We start from the raw sequence: 19,891 nt of genomic DNA, 5'->3' as shown, positions 1-19,891 counted from the left end.
AAGTGCTGTTACCTTTTAAGGTTTAGATTTAACATTAATACTAAGATTAAAAATATAGGTTTAGATTCAAGGTGTATATTTACATATAAGATTGAGATTTAACATTTAAATATAACAATTAGAGTCAACATTTAATTTAAACATAAATGTGAGAAAAGTGAGCTAAATGAGTGAAATATATCCGCTAGAAAAGTGTGACTGAACTTTCACAATCGGCACCCCATACTGTTTGACGGCAACATTTCCCTCGCATTGGCTCTGACCAAGGAGGCAGCGTATTTTCCGCACTATAAGGCGCACCTAAAAACCACACATTTTCTCAAAAGCTGACAGTGCGCCTTATAACCCGGTGCGCTTTATATATGGATAAATATTAAGATTCATTTTCATAAAGTTTCGGTCTCGTAACTTCGGTAAACAGCCGCCATCTTTTTTCCCGGTAGAACAGGAATCGCTTCTTCTTCTACGCAAGCAACCGCCAAGGTAAGCACCCGCCCCCATAGAACAGGAAGCGCTTCTTCTTCTACTGTAAGCAACCACCCGCCCGCGTAGAAGAAGAAAAAGCGCGCGGATATTACCGTACGTTTCATTTCCTTTGTGTGTTTACATCTGTAAAGACCACAAAATGGCTCCTACTAAATGACAGGGATCCGGTTCATGAAAAGACGCAATCTCTCCATCCGCACACGGATTACTATTTCACAGCAACTGATATTCCTGTGAACCGCACTGTGGATACAACGGGAGCACGTACGGTGAATATTCGCACCACAGGGAATGAGAAGTCATCCTTCACTGTGGTTCTAGCTTGCCATGCTAATGGCCAGAAACTTCCACCCATGGTGATATTCAAAAGGAAGACCTTGCCAAAAGAGACCTTTCCAGCCGGCGTCATCATAAAAGCTAACTCGAAGGGATGGATGAAGAAAAGATGAGCGAGTGGTTAAGGTAAGTTTAAGTTTACGCGAAGAGGCCGGGTGGCTTTTTTCACGCAGCTTCGTCCATGTTGATATACGATTCCATGCGCGCCCACATCACGCTGGTTTTAATATATTATTAAAGTTTGACTGACCTATTTGACTGTTTTTTTGACATTCCTTTAGCGCAGTTAGATGCGGCTTACAACACGGGGCGGCTTATAGGTGGACAAAGTTTTGAAATATGCCGTTCATTGAAGGCGCGGCTTATAACCCAGGGCGCCTTATGGTGCGGAAAATACGGTAAGTGTTTAAGGAGCCATCAGAAAAAATGTGAGTGGCCGGACTGTTTATTTATGTCGCCCGTTAAGTGCCAGAAGTGTGGAACGTTGCAAGTGCAAGAGAGTCAACGCATGGGCAAAAGACACCGCGCACAGAGATGGTGCATGGAGAAAGGTATAGAGGTAGAAAGCAAAGTAATGATCCAACTCTGTCATTATCGGCAACCAGAGACAGGTTTGTTCTAATCAGTGTTCGGGAAATTACTTCCTGTATTTTTTGGACTATAAGGCGCACTTAAAATCATTTCATTTTCTCAAAACTTGACAGTGCGCCTTATAACCCGGTGCGCCTAATGTACCGAATAATCATGGTTGTGCTTAGTGACCTCGAAACAATTTTATTTGGTACATGGTGTAATAATAAGTTTGACCAGTAGATGCAATATGACGGCAGTAAACAACACCAACATTTTATATGTTCCTTTGAAAATATCGAACATAACACACGGTGCTCAAAAATCAATCTAAATGTTTTGGTACGACTTTGGTAAGCTATGAAGCCGCACCGCTTGATGCATTGTACTGTGCTTCGACATACAAGTATTATTATGGTGTGTGTATAAGGTAAGACATATTATCTGCCGTTTTGTTTCGCAATATTATGCAAAATAAACTTTTCTGGTACCTGTTTATCCGTATTTGGGATCTGCATAAGTCCTAAAAATGTTGCACACATCCGCATTTGTAGTCCATGACGACACCGTAGTCGATAAGCTTCCTCTTTTTCTCTATTTTCTTGTTATGGGACTAGTGATGGGTCCGGCAACACCGATGCATCGGCGCATGCGTCGAGCTCATAGAGCGAAACCCTGTGTCGGTGCGCGTACCGCTTTTAGAAAGTCACGTGACCGATCATGAGCTGTTTTGGTCACGTGACCGATACGCGAACTGTGTCGCACTGACGCCTCCTCTGTGCCCTGTGAGCGGCTCTTTTCTACAGCCGGAGAAATAATAACTAAGAAGAGAAATCGTCTAAAATGTAATACGTCGGAAAAACTTTTTATTTTTATTTTTATAAAAATGTGTAAAAAAATAAAATTAAAAAAATTCCCAGTCCACAATCATCCACAACACGTTCTCTTAGATTTCCATGTTATGATACATGTTCACATTATTTATTGACTGTATCTAAAAAAGATAAAAATATATTTTTATTTAAATGAAGATATGAAATAATCCTAAATGAAATACAATGACTTGGTTTATATTATTGTATATACTAGGGCAGGGGTCACCAATGCGGTGCCCGCGGGCACCAGGTAGCCCGTAAGGACCAGATGAGTCGCCTGCTGGCCTGTTCTAAAAATAGCTCAAAGAGAAGCACTTACCAGTGAGCTGCCTCTATTTTTTAAATTTTATTTATTTACTAGCAAGCTGGTCTCGCTTTGCTTAACATTTTTAATTCTAAAAGAGACAAAACTCAAATAGAATTTGAAAATCCAAGAAAATATATTAAAGACTTGGTCTTCACTTGGAATAAGCGGTAGAAAATGGATGGATGGATGGGTCTTCACTTGTTTAAATAAATTCATTTATTTTTTTACTTTGCTTCTTATTACTTTTAGAAATACAATTTTAGAGAAAAAAATACAACCTTAAAAATGATTTTAGGATTTTGAAACAAATATACCTTTTTACCTTTTAAATGTCTTCCTCTTCTTTCCTGACAATTTAATTCAATGTTCAAGTAAAAAAAAATTTTTTTATTGTAAAGAATAATAAATATTTTAGCTTCTGTTTTTTCGACGAAGAATATTTGTGAAATATTTCTTTAAAGTTACTATGATTAAAATTCAAAAAAATTATTCTGGCAAATCTAGAAAATCTGTAGAATCAAATTTAAATCTTATTTCAAAGTATTTTGAATTTCTTTTAAAATTTTTCTTCTGGAAAATCTGGAAGAAATACTGATTTGTCTTTGTTAGAAATATAGCTTGGTCCAATTTGTTGAATATTCTAACAAAGTGCAGATTGGATTTTAACCAATTTAAAACATGTCATCAAAATTCTAAAATGTATCTTAATCAGGAAAAATTACTAATGATGCTCCATAAATTCTTTTTTAAATTTTTTCAAAAAGATTCAAATAAGCTAGTTTCTCTTCTTTTTGTCGGTTGAATTTTGAATTTTAAAGAGTCGAAATTGAAGATAAACTATGTTTCAAATTTTTTTTTTTTTTTTTTTGTGTTTTCTCCTCTTTTAAACCGTTCAATTAAGTGTTTTTTTCATAATTTATTCTCTACAAAAAACCTTCCGTAAAAGGGAAAAAAAATGTACGACGGAATGACAGACAGAAATACCAATTTTTTTTATATATATATATTTATTTAGCTATTCTTGTTTAAATCACACTTACGTGTAACTTACAAATGACAATATATTTATTTATTTAAGTGTGTATCACACTGGTAGCCCTTCGCATTAATCAGTACCCAAGAAGTAGTTTTTGGTTTCAAAAAGGTTGGTGACCCCTGTACTAGGGCATCAAATCAGTGTCAGTTGAGTCGGTCCATAGGTTGCCTGTAGGGATTTTTAATGTCCAGCAGATGTCAGTATTTAGTGACACAGTATCGACACAGTATCAATACAGTTTTGCAATGTGTCGAAACGCTTCATGACGCCTCATCAACCCATCACTATATGGGACATTCATCCTCCATTGTTGCCATTTCTAATATAAAGGAGTGTAAAGTTCTTACTTATATCTGTCAGTAAACTCACCATGAAAGTGCTAAAATATACCGGTATAGTGAGTTTACATTATTCACCCAAGGAACTTTAGTAATCTCTCTCTGCATGTGAGCTCCCGGTGCAACTACTAATAATATTAATGTAATTTGAATGTTGTCTGTTGGCCCTGGCTTTGCTGTAAGCAGACTTTTATTGGCATTTATTTAATATTTAGAATGCATAAAAAAAATCCATCCGCCGTCATGTCGTTCATAATGATTGTGAATGATAGGCCAAATTCCCCAAAAAAGTGCAGTTCTCCTTTAAGTCTGAAATATATTGTCTCGCGTCACATAGCTTGTGTTCCCTCTGATGGCGTCTTGATTTTTTGTAGCTGTTTCGTGACGGGTGACTTTTAAATTGACTCTTCCAAAACATTAAGGAGCAGCTGTCTTCGACTAGATAAGTCCAAACTTTTTGACTTGAAGAGCGGCGTTGGGCTAAAAACATGGTTTAAAATCGCTCCTACGTTGTTTACTTCTGTGACGACCTCTTTAAAGATGCCATATGTAATAATTTAATGTCAAGTCATCATTAAATGGTCCTGGTATGTCAAAAGGCATTAATAAATTATGTTATTTTCCAATACATCTATAACTGATAACAGTAGTTCAGCCGGGATAGGCTCATTTCAGAATTAGATTTACAGCCCCAAAATCTTGTTAATGTTTTCATTTCGATGCCCCGCCCGTCACAGTTTGACCAATTAGAAATTCCGTGAGTGTGTTACATCCAGGTTGCCAGTTACACACCACCATCTTTGTCTCGCTACTGCCACTGGTAAAGTTACTAAACATGTCAGACCTTAGTCAATCTAAAAGGCGTCGTTACGATTCTTAACTTATTCATGACAAAGCCAGGAACAAAACCAGGATTTGTATCGGGGATGCCTTTGAAAGATGGAGACGATTGAAGGCGGAGAAGATTTTTTCATCTGACGCCAAACTTGCTAATTTCCTCCTTGATAAATAAGTCAGACCTTTTCTTATTACTTGTAATAAATGGAAATGGACATTTCGTATGTAAACCATATCGTCCAATACAGTCTATGATCTTGTCTAACAAAGCTAGTATGTTCGTGCAAAGAATGCTTAGCATGGTAGCCCGGTCAACATCAACATACAGGCTAACGGGGGAAATATATGCCCGTTAGCCTGTATGAGCTAAATATATTTTCGACAAATAAAACCTACAGTATGTGGATATGGGTAGTTTCAGTGCCTATTTTGTTCTCAAAAATGTTGATACACTGAGGAAATGGGTTCCAACATTAGCACGGCTGTCGTGGCAATAGTCGTTTACCGACTGAAGGGACTTTTTGGAGTTCCTATAACCTTTTTAGTCCTCGGGCCGTTTTTCGTCGTGTTCTGACATACGGGAACTCGGCACTACGGTCGTCAGATCCTAGAACAATTTTAGCTCCTACTCTGAGGCAGGGTCTAAACTGAGTCCCATAGGAACTAAGATACATAGGTGTTTGGTGATTGGTTGAACTGCCAAACTACGTCCCTTGCCGGATATTCACTTCTCTTAGCCACAACACAGACATAGATGTTTATGAGATCGCAACAGGAAAAATGGACACAGCCAGTGATAAATGGATAATTTATTAATACAATTTTCAATCCACTGCTCATCGGTAAAACTGGGGACAACCCTTCTCCACCAGTCTTCTGAGTTGCTGCAACATCTGAAATACAACGAGAATACGTGTGTCACACAATGCATAACGTCTAAAATATCCACACATTGTAATCTGCTCAATACTAACTGTCAAATACCGCCTGGAATGTTTACTCATAGGATACTCCCTCGGTGTGCTCTTCCATTATCGTTATTAGATGCCGAATTTTAGCACCCATTGTTATTATTCCTTGCAAGCAGACGATCATGAACACAGCAGCCTCCCAGGTCTCCATTCTTACTTGTGTTGTTTCCTTGTTCACTTTTCGCGGGCGGGTTGTTTTGCAGTGGTGGGTGAGGCGCTAAAGTAATAGGTCACGGGTCGCAGGCAGATATGCATCACATATCTTTCCTTATAAGGTCCCCAGCATACCCAGTCATGTGCGAATGTGAAAAGGATAAGTCCCTATGGGGAAGGGTAGTTCCTATAACTAAACTCGCGTGTGGTAGTTCTTAGAACTGCGTCCCGAGAACCAGCATGTGCGAATACGGCTAATGCGTAACGTATGAAGACAGCCAAATAACATCATGAAATAATTCCTCATTCGTGTTTGCATATTGTGGATTACATGTACCAAGTTACATGGCAATCTGAAACATTTGAAACAGTAGCCTATAGGCACACCTTGGTAAAATGTCTCCTCTTTAGTTTTGGGTGTACATTAGGCTGATAAGCAAAAGGTAAGCAGTTATAAAGAGGAAATTAACAAAGTAAAAAGAGTCTAGAGAGAGGTTAATAGAGCAGCGCCCATTAGCGTGTCGGCATCGTCACAGCCAGAAGTACACGACACGTAAGGGGAGGGCGGATGGATCCATAAATTGGCGGTGTCGATATTAAGAGTGATATCAGTAAATGAGCGATACTAGAGTGAGCTAAACGATATTTTATTTTCTCAGTATATTTTTTTTCGTTGTTTTTATTTATGTTTACAAATTCAGAGATTAAATCCCTAGACACAGGAGGACTTTGAGGGCAAAAAAAAAGGGACTTAAATGAGCAATAGTACTTTTCAATTTAGTTTTCCTGCGTACATGTTTAGTTAGTATCAGTGCTCCTTCCTCGCAGTTTCTCCACTTCTTGTGCACTTATCCCTGCCTTGTCACTGTACGGATGGTAATTGGGACACTCACATGCTGCTTGGTGTATGTGCAGCCACCTTCCACTCCTCTGGAAGACAAGTATGGTAATCTAATTGCACACTTTGCTAAACTTCATGGCCTTCGCTGCTAGCTGCTAGCCTGCTGACACAGCATCGCCGGCCCACAAGCGCATTCAAATTCACGGGCGTAAACACACCAGCAGCGGAAATGTGTGTCGGCTGGCGACGCTGGCTGCATGGACTCTCTCACTCTAGCTAAGGCAGCCAGCCAGCTTCTCTGAAGCATGCACACGCTCACTCGAGCCTCGGTACTACCTCTCTGGCTTCCCGCAGCCCGGCTTCCACCAATACCGGCATCCTTGCTCCTCCCCCCCCCCCGTGCCCATGCCTTTGTCATCTCAAGGCTTCACGTCACCTGTTCCGTTTTATAGTAACTTCACAGGTTGGAGCAACACCCTCCTCCAAGCCTCCCTGTGCCCATCCCTTGTTTTGCTCAGGCAGCTGCTACTGACACCGTCAGTTTAAAGCTTCCTCTAGCAGCCTGGAATCTGCCTTTGGGTGGGGGGGTACACCTATTTGTGTTTTTCTGCCTGGAAACCTAATAAAAGAAACCGTCTATCTTCATTCGCCTGTTGCCGCCTGCTTCTTGGTATCACAACTACCGCAAACTATGCCAAGACACAACATTTGAAATTAGTGTGTACTATTGACTTTGTATTGATCAAAGGCCTGGATGATATCCATTTTATCGATATATTCAAGTTTTTTGTTGAAAATATTGAAAAATCTTTTTTTTTTCTCCTCTTGCTCCGGCATGCTTCTTGCCCCAGGAGCTTCCGTAGCTTGCGCCATCCCCTTTACTTCTTTAGCTGCACACCTAGCAAAACATGACTAATGCTAATGCTAATTAGAGCGAGATGTTTGTTCCAAAGAAAAGAAAAGTGTAGTCAGTACTTTGGTTTTGCGGCAACAGGCGTGGAACAAATGACTGCTTGTGCTGTTTAAAAAAGGCAGCAGCACAACAAACTTATTCCTGCATCTGAAACCAGAGCCTCCAGCCGAGTGCAGGAAATGCAACTACTTTAGGAGGCGAACAAGACCGCAACGCCAAACAAACTCTCGCCAAAAAGCAGCCCTGTTATGATCCTGTATGGTGCAGAACCCAAGATGTAGAAAAGGAGGCCAACGTGCAATTTACAGTCTTTAATCCAGGAAGCAATGGTGGCTAGGGAGGAAGCACACCATGGAAAAACAGCAAAACAACTTAACTGGTGGTCACACCAGGACACAGCTGGGCCAACCATACAGGAGTCATCACAGTACCCCTCTCCCCCTAACAGAAGCCTTCTGGCGGCTTACCTGGCTTTTCTAGAAAACGGGGATAAAACTCAGAGAAGAGACATTGGTCGAGGATAAGGGGCCAAGCGACCAACGAGCGCTCCTCAGTCGACCAGGAACTGGAATCTCTTGCCCCTCCATTTCACATCCAAGGTGGCCTTGACTGTGAATGCAGGGGGGTTGTCGATAAGCCTAGGAGGAGGGGGCGGCACCTCTGGAGGGCTGAGGAGACTCGAGGCTACTGCCTTGATATGAGAGACATGAAAGACCGGGTTTCACTTGAGGAAGTCCGGGAGGAAAAAATTGCCTGTGGCGCGGTCAATTATCCTGAATGATGAGGTATTGGCCGATGTGTCTGGGGGTCAGCTTCTTGGAATCTTTAGCAGGAGGCAGGTCACGAGAAGAGAGCCATACTTTTTGACCAACCTGGTAACATGGTGCAGGCATGCAATGACAGTTAGCCTGACGTTGGTTAATTTCTGAGGTCAGTGCAGCTCTTGTTGCACCATGCCAGGCGTGCTCGGCGCAGGTGAGCCGACACAGACGGGACCACAACCTCTAACTAGAGGGAAAGGAATGTGGGTGGCTGGTATCCATAAGCTGCATGAAAAGGCGACAATCCTGTGGCTGAGCTAATGAGGAAAATTGTGGGTGTACTTAATCCAGGGAAGGTCGGCTGACCAAGTTGTGGACTGCTGATGGCAGATGAATCGAATGGCTGCCTCAAAGTCCTGGTTGATGCATTCCATCTCCCCGTTACTCTTGGGGTGGTAGATGGAGGACAGACATGATGATGCACCCAAGAACCTGCAGAATTCCCCCCAGACTAAATAAGAAAACTGAGGGCCTCTATCGGAGACCTCTTCTGTGGGAATGCCATGAAGCCGGAACAACTGCTCCACCAGCAGCTGGGCTGTCTCCAAAGCCTATGGTAACTTGGGGAGTGCAACAAAATGAGGCTCCTTAAAGAACCGGTCGACCATGGTGAGGATAGTGGTGTTACCATTGGGGAAAGGGAGTCCAGTAACAAAGTCCAAGACGATGTGCAACCAGGGTCGAGCCGGAATGGGTAGAGGAAGGAGAAGTCCAGATGGAACTTGATGGGACACTTTGTTTCGGGACTGACTTGACAAGCAGTCACAAATCTTCTAATATCTGCTCGTAGCGTAGGCCACCAAAATCACTGAGCCAGAAGGAATGTTGTGCGACTGACCTTTGAACTAACATAATACGCCGGAACGCAGCATGGGGATGACAAACAGGCGTCTGGATGGACACCCTTCTGGGGGCGCAGCAGACTTGAGAGCGTCTATGACCTGTTTTCAATGTCCCGTTGCAGGCCCCCGAGGATGTGGGACTGGGGTATGATTGACTCCGGTAGAGTCTTATCAGTGGGGCTGGAGAAGATGCGGGACAGCGCATCCGGCTTAGTGTTCTGAGAGCGAGGGTTTAAAGTGATGGTAAAGTTGAAATGTGTGATGAATAATGCCTGGCTTGACGTGGGTTGAGTCTTTGAGCAGCGCGGAGATAAATAATAATAATAATCATGGATTAGATTTTATATCGCGCTTTTCTATTATTAAATACTCAAAGCGCTCACAGAGAAGTGGGAACCCATCGTTCATTCACACCTGGTGGTGGTAAGCTACATTTGTAGCCACAGCTGCCCTGGGGTAGACTGACGGAAGCGAGGCTGCCAGTTTGCGCCTACGGCCCCTTCGACCAACACCTATCATTCATTCATCATTCATTCACCAGTGTGAGCGGCACCGGGGGCAAGGGTGAAGTGTCCTGCCCAAGGGCACAACGGCAGCAATTTGGATGTCAAGAGGCGGGGAGCGAACCTGCAACCCTCAGGTTTCTGGCACAGCCGCTCTACCCAGTACGCCATACCGCCCCTAGTAAATAAGCCAGTCTTGTGATCCGTGTGAACGATGAACGGGAGCTCAGCCCCGTCTAGCCAGTGCCTCCACTCCTGAAGGGCCAGGACGACAGCCAGTAGTTACTTGTTGCCAATGTCGTAATTACGTTCTGCAGCAGCCAGGCGATGAGAGAAGAAGGCACAGGGGTGCAGCCTCTGGTCGAGGGCGTAACGCTGGGAGAAGATGGCCTGTATCGGAGGCATTTACCTCAACAAAAAATTAAAGAGACAGGTTAGCGTGGATCAGCACAGGTGCGGTTGTAAATAATGACTTGAGTCTACAAAATGTTGCACTCGCAAGGGGACTCCAGACATACGGTACCTTGGGGGATGTGAGCCTAGTCCAGGGTCGGCAACCCGTGGCTCTCGAGCCTCTTTAGTGCCACCCTAGTGGCTTGCTGGAGCTTTTTAAAAAATGTATGAAAATGAAAAAAGATGAGGATAAAATATGTTTTTTGTTTTAATATGATTTCTGTAGGACAAACATGACAAAAACTTTCCTAAAGAAAGCCCACTGTTTAATATGTTTGAGTTCATGCTTCACTAATGAGAGTACTTGGCAAGCGCCGTTTTGTCCTACTAATTTCGGCGGTCCAGGAACGTACGATAGTTGTGTGGCCTGTGACACACCTGTTTGTTTAGATCAGGGGTGCCCATTAGATCGAATGCGAGCTACTGATCGATTGCTGAGGGTGTGCCATTCGATCGCGAGGCATTCAAAAAAAAAGTAGACCTAAAAATTACTGATCATCAACTTTCGTTACTTGTTTGACTTTCAAGGCACTTGCGGATCTTGACCAAATATCTAGATCCCTAGATTGATTGTTGTAAAATGTTATTTATTACGTTGTTACTTTCACACGTCCATTAAAGATATGATTTATGTATGATGGCTGAGGTGTGATTCACTACAATAATCTAACAGCTGCTGATTGTGAGGCAAGCAAGGTTTACTGTTAATAGAATTGTGGCAATAGGCTACATTGAAACACAGGGTAAGGATACACTTCCAGGTCAGAGGTAACTATGACGCGCGCATTTTTTTCGCGCATGTGTACTAGGTCGGATTGCGCCGGCGGACGTAGGAGGGAGGGGGTCTTAAATAGTGGCATTGTGTGTGTGTTGCCAAGGATAAGGTTAGGTGGGATATAGCCTTAGTGTAGAAGGGGCCTTAGTTGGCTCTTTTCTACTATGAATCCTAGGAACAAAATTTCTCGGCTTTAACAAACTGTTTATTTTCCAGGAGTTGCTGGAGAACCAACCGAACCTGCTGTGTATGTTCCTCTCAGGTGCAAGAAAAAAAACCTAAGTCATCCAGATACACGAAATGAAATCAATCCAACATGTCTCGAAAAATGTAATGAATGAAACTCTGAAATACTGTGGGAGCATTTGTCAGTACAAAGGGCATGACCAAATATTCGAAATGTCCCAATGGAGTGTTAAACCCTGTCTTCCATTCATCACCTTCGCGGATCCGGACAAGGTGATACGCGTTCCATAGGTCGAGTTTCATGAAGAACTTAGCGGAGTGAAGTGGCGTAAATGCGGAGTCCACAAGGGTGAGAGGGTACTTATTTTGGAATGTTAATTGTTTGATGGCGCAATAGTCAATGCAGGGGCGTAGTGATTTCTTTTTTTCAATAAAGAAAAAACCGGGATCTCCAGGTGCCGACGAGGGGCGAATTATACCAGCAGCTAATGAGGATGAAATATATTCCTCCAACGCCTACTGCTGATTCTTGGACACATTGTACAGACGGGAGGAAGGTAATGGGGAAGCCGATAAGAGGTTCATGCCACAATCATATTGTCAATGAGGGGGGGAGTGACAACGCCTTATCTTTGCTGAACACCATCTTTAAATTGTGGTATTTTACTGGTACAATAAAAGACACGAGAGCCACAAGACTCGCCGCGATTTAAAAGCCAGAGAAAAAAAGTAGGTTTTAAGATGATACTTAAAACATTCACAGTTGCGCCCATTCTGACCTGAGGGGGTAGAACATTCCAATGTTTAGGGCCAACAACAGAGAAGGCCCTGTCTCCCAGAGTCCTAAGCCTCGTTTTAGGCCCCACAAGTTGGAACTGGCCCTCAGAGCGTATGTGGTGTCGTGTGAGAGAGCGGTTTGCTGTTGTCAACGTTGTGAATTGAGTTGTCCATGGTGGGGGTGGAGTTATGGTATGGGCAGGCGTATGTTATGGACAACGAACGCAAGTGCATTTTATTTATGGCATTTTGACTGCACATAGATACCGTGGCGAGATCTTGAGGCCCATTTGTTTGCCATTCAACCAGACCCTCACCTCATGTTGCAGCATGACAATGCATGGCCCAATGTTGCAAGGATCTGTACACAATACCTGGAAGATGAAAACATCCCAGTTCTTGCATGGCCAGCATACTCACCGGACATATCACTCATTGAGCATGTTTGGGATGCTGTGGATCGGCATGTTCCAGTTCCTGCCAACATCCAGCAAGGTCGCACAGCCATTGAAGAGGAGTGGACCAACATTCCACAGGCCACAATCAACAGTGTGATCAACTCTATGCGAAGGGGACGTGTTGCACTGCGTGAGGCAAATGGTGGTCACCCCAGATACCGACTGCTTTTCTGACCCATCCCTACCCCGCCACCAACCACCAGACTTTTGATTTTTCCAAGATTTTTCTTTAAGAGACTGCTGATGGTTTCCATTTTTTATCAATTGCAGCTTTACTTCTTTCCGGCCTGCAGATGGAACTACATGCAGCCATTCTGGACAAAGAGAGAACTCATCTTCCTTTTTTTGGGCCTCTCCAGTTTTCCACGGCATTTTCCTCTGTTGGCCGCGTGTTTGTGGCAGCATCAGACGCCTCACAGGGGTAAGCATCCTTTTGTCTCTTCTCTTTTCTTTTCTTTTCAGCAGAACAAATGTTTAATTTGATGAAGGAAAGATGGCGAGCAATAAAAAGATCCATCCTTATCGGTAAGTTGTCATGTTTGAAAATACGAGAAACATACAACGTAAGTGTTTGAACATACTTACATTGGCCAAAAGTCTAATTTTTGGGGTCGTATTTACAGAGCTGGAGAAGTAAAGCTTGCAAAGCCGCGTTACAACTTTCAATTCCACAGGTGCACCAGTCTGTCTACTGCCACCCAGAGGCAGTGAAGCGTAGTTCATGATGCTTATTTGAAACATAATAACTCATAAATTATAGCAACACAATCGATAGTTTCAATGGCACAAAAAAGCAAAAACATAGCACAAACAAATGGAACTATTTTGGTCGAACACGGAGACTTACGGTTTGCTTGTGAAGTCACATCCTAAATTGTTAATATTAATAATGCATAAAGTATAGCAGCACAATCGATGATTTCGATTGCACAAACTAGCAAAAACGTAGCACGAACAGATGAGACCTTTGTGTTATTATTTAGACCACAAATTTGTTTGTGACGTCACTTCCTAAATAGTTAAATGTTAATAATTCATAAACTGTAGCATTTGACCATTTCAACTGCACAAATGTAGTGATATTTGTGGCCTAGTTTGAGGAACCCCGGGGGGTCAGGTTAACGATGACGTCACTTTCGGATATTTGAAATGTTAATATCTCGAAAACGAGAGCACCCCAATCGTATTTTATTTTCTGCACAAACGTAGCACAAACGAATGAGACTATTTTTGGCTTAGTTTGGAGAACAGGGGGGCCAGGTGACCTTTGATTGACCTATTTCAACTGCACAAACGCAGCACAAACTATTGGGACTAGTTTGGGGAGGTTTTGACCTAGTTAAGGATTGTTTACATGTATTAACAACTTAATTAGGTTAATACGATTTTACTACTTACGTGTAAAATACTACACGGTCTAGCTCCACCCTATCTTGCTGATTGTATTGTACCATATGTCCCGGCCAGAAATCTGGGTTCTAAGAACTTCGGCTTATTAGTGATTCCCAGAGCCCAAATAAAGTCTGCAGGCTCTAGAGCATTTTCTATTCGGCATTCAGTACTCTGCAATGTCCTACCTGTAACAGTTAGAAATGCTACTTCATATATATACATATATATATATATATATATATATATATATATATATATATATATATATATATATATATATATATATATATATATATAATTTTGTATTGGATTTTTTTAAATGGAGTAACAGGTAAAGGTGAAAATGAAAAAAGGTGGGGGGAAAAGTATATTTTTTGCTTGAATATGGTTTCTGTAGGAGGACAAATATGACACAAACCTGCCTAATTATTAGAAATACCACTGTTTAACTCAATCAATTGGCGAGCACCGTTTCACCCTACTAATTACGGGAGTCCTTGAACTCACCGTCGTTTGTTTACGTGTATAACTTTCTCCAACGCTGCCACAGAAAAACGTTTTTTTACGCCACTCCTTCTTTATCTCATTTTGTCCACCAAATGTTTTATGCTGTGCGTGAATGCACAAATGTGAGCTTTTTTTGATGTTATTGACTTGTTGGAGTGCTAATCAGGCACATTTGGTCAGTGCAAGACTGCAAGCTAATCCATGCTAACATGCTACTTAGGCAAGCTGTACGTACATATTGCATCATTATGCCTCGTTTTTAGGTATATTTGAGCTCATTTAATTTCCTTCACTTATGTCCTCTGTGTATTTTGATTTATATTTGCATGTCTCATGACACATTATCTGTATGTAATATTGGCTGTGGTTGTTTGTGTGCCATGTTGTTCCAGACCACAGCAAACATTACCCAGCTTGCAAAGATTGTAAGAAAATCCACTCCTTTAACTTGGACACACACATCTATACTTTTGGCATTTCTAAGCCAGTAATTTCCAGGAGTTATCTCACCTTCTGAGAAGCCTTCGTTTTAGCAATGTTTTCCAATGTTGTAAAAATGTGTAGAATAAATGTTACATTTCAACATTTCTGTCAACAAAGATTCGCTTAAGCCTGCGACACATAGTAATTTTGATAGTAGGCTATTATAGCTAACATAGACACTTACATCATGTGTTGCCTTCATTATAACACTTATATAAGACTTCTAAAGTCATTTGGATAGTAGGCTATTATAGCCAATATAGACACTTACATGATGTGTTGTATTCATTATAACACTTATATAAGACTTTTAAAGTCCTTTTGATAGTAGGCTATTATAGCCAATATAGTCACTTACATGATGTGTTGTATTCATTATAACACTTATATAAGACTTTTAAAGTCCTTTTGATAGTAGGCTATTATAGCCAATATAAACACTTACATCATGTGTTGTCTTCATTATAACACTTATATAAGACCTTTAAAGTAATTTTGATAGTAGGCTATTATAGCTAATATAGAAACTTACATCATGTGTTGTCTTCATTATAACACTTATAAAAGACATTTAAAGTCATTTTGATAGTTGGCTATCATAGCTAATATAAACACTTACATCATGTGTTGCCTTCATTATAACAAGTATATAAGACTTTTAAAGTCATTTTTAAGGTAGGCTATTATAACTAAAATAGACACTTACACCATGTGTTGCCTTCATTATAACACTTATAAAAGACTTTTAAAGCCATTTTGATAGTAGGCTATTATAGCTAATATAGACACTTACATCATGTGTTGCCTTCATTATAACACTTATATAAGACTTTTAAAGTTATTTTGATAGTAGGCTATTATAGCTAATATAGACACTTACATCATGTGTTGTCTTCATTATAACACTTATATAAGACCTTTAAAGTCATTTTGATAGTAGGCTATCATAACTAATATAAACACTTACATCATGTGTTGCCTTCATTATAACACGTATATAAGACTTTTAAAGTTATTTTTAAGGTAGGCTATTATAACTAAAATAGACACTTACATCATGTGTTGCCTTCATTATAACACTTATATAAGACTTTTAAAGTTATTTTGATAGTAGGCTATTATAGCTAATATAGACACTTACATGATGTGTTGTCTTCATTATAACACTTATAAAAGACCTTTAAAGTCATTTTGATAGTTGGCTATCATAGCTAATATAAACACTTACATCATGTGTTGCCTTCATTATAACACTTATAAAAGACTTTTAAAGCCATTTTCATACTAGGCTATTATAGCTAATATAGACACATCATGTTTTGCCTTCATTATAACACTTATATAAGACTTTTAAAGTTATTTTGATAGTAGGCTATTATAGCTAATATAGACACTTACATCATGTGTTGTCTTCATTATAACACTTATATAAGACCTTTAAAGTAATTTTGATAGTAGGCTATTATAACTAATATAAACACTTACATCATGTGTTGCCTTCATTATAACACGTATATAAGACTTTTAAAGTAATTTTTAAGGTAGGCTATTATAACTAAAATAGACACTTACATCATGTGTTGCCTTCATTATAACACTTATAAAAGACTTTTAAAGCCATTTTGATAGTAGGCTATTATAGCTAATATAGACACTTACATCATGTGTTGCCTTCATTATAACACTTATATAAGACTTTTAAAGTTATTTTGATAGTAGGCTATTATAGCTAATATAGACACTTACATCATGTGTTGTCTTCATTATAACACTTATATAAGACCTTTAAAGTCATTTTGATAGTAGGCTATCATAACTAATATAAACACTTACATCATGTGTTGCCTTCATTATAACACGTATATAAGACTTTTAAAGTTATTTTTAAGGTAGGCTATTATAACTAAAATAGACACTTACATCATGTGTTGCCTTCATTATAACACTTATATAAGACTTTTAAAGTTATTTTGATAGTAGGCTATTATAGCTAATATAGACACTTACATGATGTGTTGTCTTCATTATAACACTTATAAAAGACCTTTAAAGTCATTTTGATAGTTGGCTATCATAGCTAATATAAACACTTACATCATGTGTTGCCTTCATTATAACACTTATAAAAGACTTTTAAAGCCATTTTCATAGTAGGCTATTATAGCTAATATAGACACATCATGTTTTGCCTTCATTATAACACTTATATAAGACTTTTAAAGTCATTTTGATAGTAGGCTATCATAACTAATATAAACACTTACATCATGTGTTGCCTTCATTATAACACGTATATAAGACTTTTAAAGTTATTTTTAAGGTAGGCTATTATAACTAAAATAGACACTTACATCATGTGTTGCCTTCATTATAACACTTATATAAGACTTTTAAAGTTATTTTGATAGTAGGCTATTATAGCTAATATAGACACTTACATGATGTGTTGTCTTCATTATAACACTTATAAAAGACCTTTAAAGTCATTTTGATAGTTGGCTGTCATAGCTAATATAAACACTTACATAATGTGTTGCCTTCATTATAACACTTATAAAAGACTTTTAAAGCCATTTTCATAGTAGGCTATTATAGCTAATATAGACACATCATGTTTTGCCTTCATTATAACACTTATATAAGACTTTTAAAGTTATTTTGATAGTAGGCTATTATAGCTAATATAGACACTTACATCATGTGTTGTCTTCATTATAACACTTATATAAGACCTTTAAAGTAATTTTGATAGTAGGCTATTATAACTAATATAAACACTTACATCATGTGTTGCCTTCATTATAACACGTATATAAGACTTTTAAAGTCATTTTTAAGGTAGGCTATTATAACTAAAATAGACACTTACATCATGTGTTGCCTTCATTATAACACTTATAAAAGACTTTTAAAGCCATTTTGATAGTAGGCTATTATAGCTAATATAGACACTTACATCATGTGTTGTCTTCATTATAACACTTATATAAGACCTTTAAAGTTATTTTGATAGTAGGCTATTATAGCTAATATAGACACTTACATCATGTGTTGTCTTCATTATAACACTTATATAAGACTTTTAAAGTCATTTTGATAGTAGGCTATTATAACTAATATAAACACTTACATCATGTGTTGCCTTCATTATAACACGTATATAAGACGTTTAAAGTAATTTTTAAGGTAGGCTATTATAACTAAAATAGACACTTACATCATGTGTTGCCTTCATTATAACACTTACATAAGACTTTTAAAGTTATTTTGATAGTAGGCTATTATAGCTAATATAGACACTTACATCATGTGTTGCCTTCATTATAACACTTATATAAGACTTTTAAAGTCATTTTGATAGTGTGTTGGAATTTCTGACCTATTGTACCATATTTGGTGTCTGTCAAAGTCCGGAAAGTGGGCGAGGTCGAAGAGCATTAAGAATGTAGTGGAATGTCTGCTTGTTTCTCTTTTTTCTATTCTGTACCATCAAATGAGCATATGTGGGTTAAAGTTGAATATATGGTCGGCCTGACCATTCTACAAAATGTTTTGATTGTTTGTTATGGCTAAAGGATTCAAGGAGGTTGCAGAATAAACAGGTGCAAAACAACGGGACCTTGACGCACGAGGAAAACACATAAAATGACCAAGCCAGACCAAGCTTTTTTCTTCATTGCATGCTGAAGGGCACTCCCGGGGGAAACTGTCTGTTTGCATGACAATTCAATCCAACCTTGTACCATTTGATTATGGGTAAATAAAACTTTTGTACTAAATTCACTTTTGTTGCTGTTTAAGATTTGGACCTTCCACCACAATAGTAGGCTAGTATAGCTAATATAGACACTTACATCATGTGTCGCCTTCATTATAACACTTATATAAGACTTTAAATTTTTTGCGGCTATGACAGATTTTTTTGTTGTATTTTTGGTCCAACATTTTGGGGTTCCGACCCCTGCCTTCTTAATCTTTAACACGTTTTCTGTCCGATCTCTTGAGTGTTTTGGATCCATTGATGCATCTTTGTCCATCCACATAACAGATCTTGAGACCTTTGAAAAACATTATTGTCAAATATCAATCAACTACATCCCAAACTGTTGGTGAGTGTTTGTACAAATTATGCTCATCTGGGATTTGGCTTTTAACAATGCTTTATTTATTTGTTTCTAGAAAGATTGCAGAAAATCAAGAACAAACAGCTTCTTGTGCTTCTCTTTTAGTCTCAAATCCCGACGCGAACGTGTCAGTGAGCTTGTGGTATGCAACAAGATGAAAAGTAGAGACCATCCCTTTGAACTTCTCCTTAAATCAAAATTACCATTTTATTTCAACTCCAGCCAGGAAACAGAGAGCAGAGACACTGTTAACTTCTCTAGGCGTTTGGTTATTTGTTGTGTGGAGGAACATTATTGCCTGGGAAAATGTGTTGTGTGGGTGGGTGGGGGACGTGAGCAGTTGGCACAAGCACAAAGGGAGAGATCAGGCTTATTTTCTCCATAGGAGGAACACATACAAGCACATATTATGTCCATTGTTATAAAAAACAACATGCTCATAATAGCACGCTGTCTAACAGACAAGGAGAGTTGCCTGCAGATCGACAACCGACCGGTTGACCTTACTCGGGTAACTGGATTTTTTTCCCCCTCAAGCATTAATTAGTCGATTTTAGCGTTCAATGGGCTAACTGCTGAACAAACTGCTTTTTACACTGTGGTCACATTAAAGCATCGTTTTGTTTTATTTACTTGGCTTCATACCGTTTAGTTGCAGAGATTGACATGACAGTATATGTACATCTCATAAACCTGCAACATTTATTGACTTATTTACAAAACCCAAAACCAGTGAAGTTGGCACGTTGTGTAAATCGTACATAAAAACAGAATACATCGATTTGCAAATCCTTCAACTTATATTCAATTGAATGGACTGCAAAGACAAGATATTTAATGTTCCAACTGAGAAACTTTTTTTCTTTTTTGCAAATAATCATTAAGTTAGAATTTAATTTCAGCAACA

The 19,891-nt window shown here is 39.2% G+C and overlaps 1 long non-coding RNA gene across 1 annotated transcript in view; it reads right to left on the bottom strand.

Moving 5' to 3' along the window:
• Nucleotides 1-5,574: 5,574 nt before the first annotated feature.
• Nucleotides 5,575-19,891, bottom strand: part of LOC133624472 (uncharacterized) — a 93,030-nt gene continuing 78,713 nt past the window's right edge. The window contains exon 3 of the long non-coding RNA XR_009818008.2: nt 5,575-5,678. This is a non-coding gene — a long non-coding RNA (uncharacterized lncRNA). The remainder of the gene's footprint in view (nt 5,679-19,891) is intronic.

The sequence above is a fragment of the Nerophis lumbriciformis genome, linkage group LG27 (genome assembly GCF_033978685.3).
Source record: "Nerophis lumbriciformis linkage group LG27, RoL_Nlum_v2.1, whole genome shotgun sequence".
Classification (NCBI taxonomy): domain Eukaryota; kingdom Metazoa; phylum Chordata; class Actinopteri; order Syngnathiformes; family Syngnathidae; genus Nerophis; species Nerophis lumbriciformis.
Note: the sequence above shows the minus strand (reverse complement) of the source record. Positions and strands in the feature narration are given on the sequence as shown.